The sequence below is a fragment of the Erigeron canadensis genome, chromosome 5 (genome assembly GCF_010389155.1).
Source record: "Erigeron canadensis isolate Cc75 chromosome 5, C_canadensis_v1, whole genome shotgun sequence".
In the NCBI taxonomy this organism is placed as follows: Eukaryota; Viridiplantae; Streptophyta; class Magnoliopsida; order Asterales; family Asteraceae; genus Erigeron; species Erigeron canadensis.
This window is the reverse complement of record NC_057765.1, coordinates 16,808,991-16,821,162: the sequence shown is the minus strand read 5'-3', so window position 1 is coordinate 16,821,162 and position 12,172 is coordinate 16,808,991.

The window sequence follows — 12,172 nt, the reverse complement described above, 5'->3', positions numbered from 1 at the left end:
CATTTAACCAATAAATGTCAAGACCTTGAAAAGACTGTCCATTCACTCAAGCAAACCATTGAGACCTTACAGCTTGAGAAAACCAATGAATGAATAAGAGCAAATGCAAGACAAGCAGATGTTGAGTTTCTCACAAACAAAATGAAATATATGAGACCAAATTGTGAAAAACATGAAAGACAGATTTTTGACTTAAACAGTCCTTGTTTTCTCAAAGAAGTTGAAATTGAAACTCTTCAAAAACAAGTTGAGGATTTGAAAGCAAACATTTTGTTCTACAACGAGAAAATCTACAAAATAGAACAAAATCCTTTTCTGGATTTCACTGCTTATTACAATAAATCAAAGATTGATAGGTCAGAACTTCTTTTTGGTTTAGGGTGTGAGAATCCAGCACATTTAAAGAAAATTCAAAAAGAAGATCTTGGTGCTTTGTATGATGAAAAATTTCTTCGCCTTGGCATGATTCAAGAATTCATCAGACCATCTGAGGATGACTTTGAGTTAGATGATGTTGAAAAACCAAAACCAATTCAAATAAACATTGATTATGTTGCTCTTAATGATACTTACAAGAAAACTCATAACAGATCAATTTATGAGTTAGAAGAAATAGACAACATTTCAGTGAAACAAAATGAGTCTCAACAAGTGTCTTCACAATCAATTTCTCACAGAGCTTATATTCCAACTACCATATTGGAAAAAGAAATTGAAAACCTAAAACAAAAAAATTGAGTCTCAACAAAAGGTCATTGAACATCTGAAAACTCAAGATTATTCCTCAAAGGTAAGTGAGACCACCCCTACCCATATGATGACTAATCATAATTCTGATGATTGCTCCACTCCATCCAATGGGAGTGAGAATTCAAAAAAAGTACAGCAGGATGATAGCATCTCTTCTCAAGAGATTCAAGATATGTCCACAACAATGTTATCATCATTCTTCAAGATTGAAGAGAAAATTCGAGCTTTGAAGGCTAAACGTCTTGCTTCTGTCAAGAAGGTACTTTCTTTTGAAACCCCTGTGATCATACCTAATGACCAAAGTAAAGTGACTTTAGAGCATAAAATTGAGATTCCTGAAAATCTTAAGGCTAAAGCAAAAGCATTGATTGAAAAGATGACTACAAAAACTGGTTCTCTACCAAAAAGTCAATCAAAAATTGAAAAAGAAGTTAAACAACTTTCCTTCAAAAAGCCTAAAGTTGAACCAAAGAAGGAATCTAAATCTAAGATTGCTCCAACTTCATTTTACTCACCCAAAAGTCAGCTTGCACCAGCTGTCAAAGGTAAGAACACCATCAAGGTTCATGTTTCATCTGTTTCTAGAACCTTTGCTCTTAAAACTATCTCTAAACATAGTTCAATATCCAAGATGTCAAAAACTAATCAAATTTTCCTCACAAAAGAAACATCTAAGGGTATAACTAGTTATAGGGATCAGTATGGTTGGTTCACTGTTCTAACTCCAAAGAAACAGAATCCCAAATATTCAAACAATAAAACAAAAAATCACCATCAAGTGAAAAGTTCAATAAGTAAACCTCTTGTTCGTAAACCTCATTTGTATACCATGACCAATTTTTCTAACCCAAAAGGACCCATTAAACAGTGGGTACTGCGAACAACTTAATTTTTTTTGTAGGTAATAAAGGTCTGTGTTACGTATTTCCACTTTGGAAGATATTCAACACATGATCCTGGAATGAGTTTCTGTTCAAAGAAACCATCTCAAATAAGTGCTCATTACCAATACGCTTACTTGCCTCTGCATGTTTTTAAAAAAAAAATCCTCCATCTCTCTGGTTTCATTCATTATCTGTCAAACATTGATGCTATGCTTATGTGCAATATGTTTATATCATGCAATGTTTGAGGGGGAGAGAAAGGATAATTCATGAATCGAGGGGGAGTTTGTGTATTTGCACTATTTGATTAGAAACTCATTGTTATTTTAGAAAAACTAAATATAAAATTTGAAAATTTAAAATTCATAAAAATATTTTTTTGTTTGTTTTGTTTTGTTTTGTTTATTATTGTTTTAAATTCTGTTATATGAAAAAGCCCAAAAATAATTGAGCCCAATACCGATTTAATCCATACCCGACCCAGATAACCAAACCCGATCCAGTCAGCCTAACCCGACCCACTTTCTTTATCTTCTTCTTTAAGGAGGGAAATCTCCTTTTATTGTCTTTTATCTAAATCACATTTACCCGTAAAACTAACACTCTCACACAAAATCATCATAAAATTTTTGTTGCTGATCATCAAAAAGAAGTTAAGGGATTTGTTTCAAATCGTTCTGTGATCATTTCTTTCCATAACATCATCTAATTTCAATCACATCCACAGGTACTATTTCGAATTGAATGTAGATTTCATTTTTTCAATTTTTCTTGAATTTCTCATTTCTGTTAGTGATTCTGTGTTGACAGTGTGAATTAGAAGCATGTTTAGGATATGTGTAAATGATTATTACATGTTTAAATGCTTTATTTGATGTTTTTGAAAATTCAAAAACCCTTCCCCCCTGTTCTTGCGAAAATATGATCAAAGAATGGTTTTAAAAGGTTTGATGTGTTTCTGGTTAGATAATTTGTGTTATGATAATGTTAGTTTGCATTATTCAAATGTTATGCCATGCTCAAATGTGTATGTTTGGCTAACTGAAATAGGGTTTGGCAAAGATATTTCATTTTAGAGTTGTTTGCTTCTAAAACGATCTAAATTTAGATCGTTTTGATTTCTAAACAACTTGGAAGTAAAATAAGTTTACCATTCACCTTTCCTGTTCACCTTTAATGTTAATTCATTGTTAAATCCCTTGAGACTGAGACCAAAACGATCTAATTTGGATCGTTCTTGGGTCTGATCGCTGTGTGGTTTGAAAGTGTGTTTGGAATTCGATTGATGGGTAACTGAATTCTTATGAATTCGGTTCGCTCAAATCTGATACTTTTAAATGTAAAGAGAGATCATGTATTTGATGTCACTTTATGTTTTCAAAAACGAAGTGAAATTTTTCTTAAAAAGTTTTAAAACGATCTAAATTAGATCGTTTCATTTTTCTTCACTTCAAAAGTGTTTTTAAACTGACAAAACCTAAAACGATCTCTTTTAGATCGTTTTACTTTTTCTTTCCCATACTTAACATTTTTTTTCTCTCATGAGAAACTTAAAACGATCTCTTTTAGATCGTTTTACTTCCTTTTTCCCATTCTTAAACTTTTTCTCTCAAAAGGTTTAAAACGATCTCTTTTTAGATCGTTTCACCTTCAGTTTTCCATACTTCATTTTTTTCCTTAAAGCTTTCAAAACGATCTAAATTTAGATCGTTTCATTTCCTTTTAACTGAGTTTTACTCAGAACGATCTAATAATTTAGATCGTTCTGATTTTCTATACTTAGAAAATTTTCTTTCCTTTCAAAATTTTTATTTTCCTTTTATTCTTGTGTGGTGTGACAAATTGCTTTGTATGATCATATAATTGTCATATATTTTGGAATACGAGGAATCGAACGCCTTTGTGTACTTCCTTATTATTCTCAAATATATCATACTTATATGATTATATCTAATTTTCAAAGTTTTATACGTATCAAAGTATATAAGAGTACAAAGAATTGATCGCCTTTGTGAACTTCTTTGTAAATTTATATATAGAAAATATGTGTTTAACTATTCTGTGTTTATTTTATCATTACAAATGATTTATAAAGGATACACTAAGTTGATCGCCTTTGTGAACCTCTTTGTATCTTATATAACTTGTTTGTGTGAACCTTCTTATTTGCTATTCAAATATTATTTTTCTGTGTGTGTTAAATGTTTTATGTCTTAAAATCAGAAAAGTATAAAAATAATGGATCATCAAGAAGAGGTTGGACATGATGAAGAGATTTCCATTAATGAATCGATTGAAGAAATTCTCACAGCCGGAAATTCCATCAATATGAGAAATAATAGATATCTGAATGATCCTTTCAATGCTCCTGGCTTTCCAATCATTTCAGCAATCTTCCACAATCATCCTCTTACTCATGCTCTCACAGTAGATGTTGATCTTGCTGAATCACAATTATTTGATATGTGGAGATCTATTATCTTTGTGCAACCACAAGATCCATATTCTTCAAGGACTAAAGCCAAAGTTAAATCTCCAGAACTTCGTCGACAAGGCCATTTTCAATTTGAACTTCGTTCTGGAGAGAATACATATGACTTCGAATTCAATTTAGATGATTTCAGAAGATATTTAAGGCTACCAGAAGCAAACTCAAATGGGAGAAATGATTATGATACATTTGAGTCAAATGATGTGATGTTTGCTGCCTTGATTTCACTTGGTTATGAAGGTCCTTTAACCAAGACGACATACTTCAAGCTGAAGAAGTTACCAAGAATTTGGTATTATGTCTTTTCTATTCTCAGCAACTGCCCCACTCCATATACAAGAGGCATGGATAACATGACCCAGTCAATGTTGTACATATTCTATGGGTTTGTGTTCAATCAACACTACGACATTGCTCAACTTCTTTGGGATCAACTGATAGTAGTAGTCAATGGAAAGATATCCGCTCCCAAGAAGTATATTCCTTTCATAAGATTTCTCTCAGCAATTGTTCGCAGTATAATCAAGAACAAGAAGCATATTCCAAGACTTCTTGAAACAGGGAAAGTTGTTACTCATCCTTTCAAGTTTGTTAGAGATTCTGGTATTCCTAACTATTCTTATCTGATTCCATCATTTTTACTTGATATGGTTCCCGATTCTGATGATGCCAAAAAGGCATACTTGGACTAGATTAGAACAACTCTAGGACCGGTAAACCTCCCGGTTCCTACCCAAGTTGTGCATAGGTTGCCAAGTGAGGGGTCTAAGAGGAAAAGAAAAGAGAGTGAGGGTGAATCTAGTTCAGGTAGGCCAAAGAGTAAGAAACAGAAAGGTGAAATGTTTGTGTTAAAGAAGAAGAAGGGAAGTTCTTCAAAGAAAAAGCAGTTGAAAAGAAAAACACCAGCTGAACCTTCTTCTCCTACATCTTCTGAGAATACTATCTCTGAGTCTGGGACTCCAAGACCTATCCGATCACCACCTCCTAAAACTTCAAATATCAGAAGATCACCATCACCAAGAACACCATCAACACAAAGACATTCATCACCATTTCAATCAACACCCATTCCAGAAATCATTACCCCTGAACCCCCAGTAATGCCTCAATCACTATCAGTTCCAACTCAAATTCAATCATCAACCATATCTTCATCCATTATGCTATCTCCCACACCGACATACCATCAAGGCCGCAGGAAGTCCATTCCTGTCAATATTAAAAAGAAAACATTCAAGAAATCACGCTTTGAGTATGATCGTTTCAAACAAGCTGAACCAGAGGATGTAGTTGATTCTGATATTGATTCATCTGATAATGATGCCAATCAGTTTGCTGATGATGTCATGAACATCCCTGAGGGACAAGGAGAAAATGAGGGAGGAGTCAAAAATGTTAGAGAGGATGAGAGATCCGGGCTAGGTATAAGGCAAAAAGAAAACGTTGGCCTTCCATTAGTCAAAACCACATATACTCACCGGGTTCGACCTAGGGTAGAAGACAAGAGCTCCCAACTCTTGCAAGGTCAAACCTCCTCTAGCCATTTGGAAGTCTCTCTACAGACTGACGTCTCATTATTGCATGGGCAAAATCCACGTAATCCATCCCAGTCTCCTTCAGAGTCTGTGGATGTTGAAGCTAAAGAGACATCTGCCCCTCTCTTGCCTATCGTTTCTGCACGTTTGTCTAGAACCCCTAGGACACTTACACCGATTGTTGTACCATTTGCACATCTAGGTGATGCTGCCGGAACAAACATAGAGAGCTCGGCTTCAATGCCCTCTTGAGGATTGTTTGGAAGTCCTTCCATTGCTAACATTATGCCAGCTTTGAACGAAGGCACCCGTGTAGCTGAATTGGCTCAACGACAGTTTGAACTCTCTCGAGCTCGAGCAGTTGCTGCGGCTATTCGTGCTTTGGGTTTAACGGTTGATCTAAGTGACACCGGTGTTATGTTTGTCCACTTTCCAAAAGATTCTGGTTGTGAAGCCGAATCATCAACTGTTGTTCAAACTCTTGAACCAACCGGAAATCCGGTGACAGTTATGATGTCGTCAGGTCACTCGGTAGAACCACTTGGAACTACTGATGTGCCAGTTTCTGTTTCTCCTGATACTCCGATCTCTGAATCTCCAGTTGTTGTGACACTATCACCGATTGTTCGTAATTTAGTGACTAATTTGGTTGAAGGAATTGAACAAGGTCAAGATAGTGTATTACGTGCTTCAAGATATACTATTACTGGTAAATTTCCCATGGCTCAAACCTATTCATCACCACGTAGATTGCTTACTGGTGGTACACTTAGAATTGGTTCATCTGTTGTTACTCCAATTTCTCCACCTCCATCTAGACCAACACCTTCTACACCTCATATTTCAATTGTTACAACTGTTATTCCTTTGTCTTCTCAACCAATCATATCAACACCACCGATTATTCAATCATCCCCAATTACATGACCAACACCCCCAGAAATTCCAGCTTCACCAACATCAATATCTACCACAACTATTCCAATTCAACAATCATTTCCTGATCCTGATTCTCCTGATTATTCTTCAAGTTCTTCATCTTCGTCAGAATCTGATATTAGTGATGCTTATCTGAATGACTATACTGCTAGTCGGCTTCATGAAAGTGGTATATCCACTAATACTCTCATTATGGCAGTCCTTCGTAGATTAAGATCTGAAGAGCCTAATCTGAACCCACTAAAGAGAGCCATATGTCATTCAATTCTTTCATATCTCCATTTCTTGGGTACTGCACTAAGCATAAGGATGAATTTGAAGCTCTTCAAAAGAGAATTACTGAGCTTGAACAACAATGTCGACCGACCACTATCTTAAGGAGTCGGGATGATCAAAATCCTGATGATCAACCTGAGGGGGAGAATATTCAAGATAGTGGAGAGGGTCATAACATAACACAAGAAGCAAGCGGTCAAGAAAATGTTGCTGATGTTGCTCAAAATGATACAACAGAAGGAAATCAAGATCAAGAGATACCTGAGCAAGTAAGATTTGAAAATGTGGAAGAAGTTGAAGAAGAAGTTGAAAAGCATGATCAAAGTCAAAGTGTAGATATTCCTTCATCATCTCAAGCTCATCAAGTTCATAATTCTGATTCAGATGATTTGCCTCCACTTGTTAAATACATCTCTCATTATTACTCAACAACGTCAAGTTCTGATCAATCAAGTGATCCTGATCCGTTTCAACCAGGGAATAGGACTGATAATGATAGTGATTCTGATTCGGATGATTCTAATGATGCTCCACCAAGACCAGTTATGTCTCAAGAACAATTTGAGAAAGATATCTTTGAAGAGATTATCTATGATCTGAGAGATACAAATAATCTTGATACTCCAAGAGAGGTTAGCATGGGAGTTAGACATCCAAGAATTACTCGAGACAGAATTTGGCAAATCAATGAAGGGTATTTCTATGAGAATTATGCACAAATGCTAGATTTGAATACCAGGCCTGAAGAGTTAGTATGCAGGGCAAGATACATTGAAGAAAGAGCCTTCCCGATTTATTGCTCATCTGAGGAAAGACTCAACATGACCTTGAATAGATTAAGAACATTCTTTCTATTCAGACATCAAAATCAAAGGGATGCATACTTAGAGATGATGAATGCTGAAAGTTCAGTAAGAAGTGAAGAGTGGTATAATCAGTTCCAGAGTCCAATTACAAGTGTGTTAACATTGATTGCTCCTATCAAGTATCAGAACCAAAGACTTGTTCGATTTAGAGTTCGCAGAGCTGATGGTTACATATATGTTGTTCATGAAGAATTTTTCCAATACTTGCCAATCTCTGACATCCTCTTTCTCTACAATCAGTATGCTCATCTGATTACAAAGACTCCAGATCAACTCATTGCTTATGAAGCTCTGAAGAGTCACATTCAGGCTTTAGTCAGATATTATGAGTTTAATGATTTCCAAATTGTTCTAGAAAGGAGAACAAGAAGAATCAATCTCATGAGACCAAATCAGAGAGCAGGAGGATATGAATTGACTTCTTATCAGATTGGAGATCCAATAGAAGAATTGGATGGATTTGTTTTCATCAACAGCTTCAGAGGAAAAATCTTTATCGGTGCATCTGATTTTCCCAAGTATTCAGATGGCACTTTGAAATATTGTTTATTCTTCCTCAGAGCCATACATGATAATCCTGATCCTTGTGAAAATGAAAACATCCAGACTCAGAGAGAAAGACACATAAGACGGATCCAAGAGACCATTGATATGCGTCAAAGGATTAGAGATCTTATTGCTGCCAGAAAAATTAGACCAAGAGAAGCAATTATTCATATTGAGATAGGTTCATGGGTTCTTTGGAATCCAAGTCATGAACGAGGTCCTCATAATATTCCTCTAGTTAACTTTCAAGACAACATCAGATTGCCCGATGAACGTCCAGAAGGTGCTAACTGGCATTTCATTCCTAAGAGGTATTGGAATGACTCTTGGAATAGTTACAAGAAAAGAGCTTTCTGGAGTTCTATGAATGATAAGCCATCAACATCAAAAGCAGCTCAAGATTACAAGAAAAGAAAGAACAAGAAAAGACGAGCAGAGAAAAGAAGGAGGAGAAACAGGAGGAATCAATGAAAGACAACCAAGCACTAAGGGGGAGAATGTTAGAAATTCAAAATAGTGCTTAGATGTATTTCTTTACATTGTTAATTTGTATGTTTAATATAAGGTTGAGGGGGAGCTTATGTATTTTACTTAGAGTATAAATACCCCTCAAGCCTTAACCTTTTGTAACCTTTTGTCACATCTTGCCAATAACATTTCCCAAGCTTTCCACACATACATATCTTCTCTCTCAATACACACACTAACACACACACATCCACCATTGTTATACACCTTACTTCCGCACCCGAACACGAACGATTTCTGGTATATTACACACGACTCCTTTATTATTAATTATTGCACATGATTGACAACATGTGCCTTTATATCATAATCTATTGGGGCAAGTTATTATTATCATTATTTGGACGTGAAAGAGTCTTAGTAGTGGCTCAAGCATTTAATCATCAATTTATGCCTTTGGCTAAATGGGAAATTTATGTTATTCATGGATGGATATTATGTTTTGAACATACGGTTTGGGTATTGGACCCTATATGGAATCTTGAAAGTTGTAATTGGTGACATTGAAATATTGATAACTGAATGATTTTGGTATGATATATGATTAATCGATATATATACTTTTTCTCTCGTGATGATTTGACAAATGAGAACTTTGTAAGTTACCATGGATTTTTCCAAGTCTTGAAATGACATTATGGTATTTGGAAAACTTGATATTTGGAGATGAGAATTCTGTCGGACACATGGTTTGGGTATGTTAATATCTAATAACATGTTTTCTAAGTGTTGAAAATGCTTAAGCATCGAGATTTACTTACAAACCTATGCACTCACTAACTATGTTTTCATAGTTGACACTTTTTCTTCATGCTTTTCAGGAATTAGCCTAAGCTTTGAGGAATTATTTGCATCATGATTGTTTGCATTGCACTTTGGAGTCTAAGATCAAACCTTGTGATGGGCAATGGAATCCGCCTTGATCATTGTAGTATACTATTTCATGTTCTTGTTATTTGTTTCATGAACTTAGTATCCAAGTATGGTGGACGCATTTGTACTTGGAAATTGGTTCACATGCTTGTACATTTGTAAATTCTTTTTATCAAATAAAGCTATGGTGAATGTTATTTATAATGTTTTGTTTTGAATACTTGACTTTCTGTACATCTCATTGTTCTGCCTTAGTTGGGGTGTTATAGAAAATGGTATCAAGAGCCAAGGTTATAGAGAACATTGGAGTTCCTAAGGGAATTTCAAAACTATAGCCACTTTTTTCAAAACGATTTTTATAGTGGAGTCGAGCATGAGGTTAAGTGGATTGGTTTGAGCTTTAAATGGTAGGATCCTAATTAAACATAGTGTCATGAATCTATGTTCAATTATGAGAGAACCATATAAAACTCAAACGACCTCTTGGACTTATGTTCAAAAGGATTCCTTTTCAAAAGAAAAAAGAGATCTTTATTAAATCCGATTTTATGAGCATACGTGTTGCATTTAGACATTCACCTAAGCACATATAAGGATTCGAGACTTGCTTTAGTTGAGGATTATGCTAGCTTGGTAGGATTCCTCTTCTTGCACATTAGAAGTGAAACGAATCTAAGATTGAAATATATATTTGTTGATACATGCTACTCTATGCTATAACATGCAAACTTGGGCATGATTGATTTGATTGCAATATGAAAGTTATAAAGTACAATGTGAAAGCTTGTATTGTCAATGTGAAAGTTTAAAGGTGCAATGTGAAAATTTTATGAGAAATGCATGCGTAAAAGATTTATGAATTATGATGTTGAACTTTAAGTAGCATATGCACTATAAAATAATGTGATTATTATGAAGCATGAAATTATTTTCGAATATGACTTGTTTAAGTTATTGGCTGATGAGACTGATTATTTAAGAATGAACTGAAAGGGGATATAGGTATGACGCGTAATATGAAGTTCTATAGCCGATATGGATATAAGAGCTTTTACTCTCTATGTTTGGACTATTTGAAATATGGATATAAGAGTCCTTACTCTCTAAGTTTGAGCTATTTGAAATTAGCGTGCGAATATTGCGATGATTATGTAGTCATGCCTTACTATTGAGATACTTATTGCACCCTAAGGTTGAGCTATATAAGGACTATTGCATAGATGATGTAATGACTATATAGATATGCCTAATTATGAGATAGTTATGATGCTCTAAGATGTGACTATTGAGAACTAGTAATTGCTTGATAATATGGTGATGATAATATGGTTGGTCCTTACTATCAAGATAGATATTGTATGTTGAGAACTAGTGATTGCCCTTGGGAAATTCATTATAAACTAGAAATTTTCTAAGTATGAAAGTTGTCATTAACTACCCCTCCGATATTCGTTCACTCGTGCTTTTTGAATATATTCAATATCCTTTTTCTTAAGACATCGCTATTCATTATTTACTTACGACGACACGATATCACCTATAAAGCATCCTCTCACGAGCGTTTGACGATATACTCTAAGGATTATAGTCCCAAGATATGACGTGACTTGAAAATATCTACGCACAACCTTTTTATGCGATCTGAGATGGCGCAAAACATATGGGGAATGTCAAACTAAGTCGGAGATTTACAAATGGTAAGCGGTACTAAGGCCTTATCACGATACAACGTCACCAGTCGAACACGTACCCATACATTCTAGATGACACACTGTGAGGAATGTAGCCTCGAAATTTGGTGCAATATTTCTATTTTAACACATATACACGAACATCTATCTATACTATCTAAGTCGGTGCGGCATATGTTGACGTCATCGAGAGTTGGAGTCCAATGGGCAACATAACACATAGAAGTGATTTCTTTAACTCGCGCAAACAGTCTGATTCGAGCCTTAATGAATCTTTTGTTTCTATATCGTTATTTCATTCATTCGAAACCAAATTCTATATCCTTGACATTCTTGATAATTCAAAGTATTGATCACCACCGCTTCCCTTCAAAAGTTAATAACCTAACAACGTACAACTCACTCACGCCACACTCGACAATGACGAAATCAAGTAAGTAGTACTCCGCTCTCGCTGCGACATCAAGAGATGCGAATGACGTTTAGTCATCAGTTGTCCAAAAGCGAAATGCTTGGGATAACTATATAGCATAGAAGATGCTATTGGATCACAAACATAACGTAGGCCATGGAAGATATGTTGTATGTCAATCAAAGTACAAAGAAGCAAATTTTCAAAAGCGACGTTGAAGCAGTCCGTTTAACTCACCTAAAGATATTAATCTGGGTTGACGTCTTATTCTCGCTACGAACTCTTACTCCTCACTACCACATTGAAGCTAGCCAAGTGAATTTTGACAAACTCGAGGACCAAACACGATGAAAGCATGGTCCTTCTTCTTTTCCACGGATG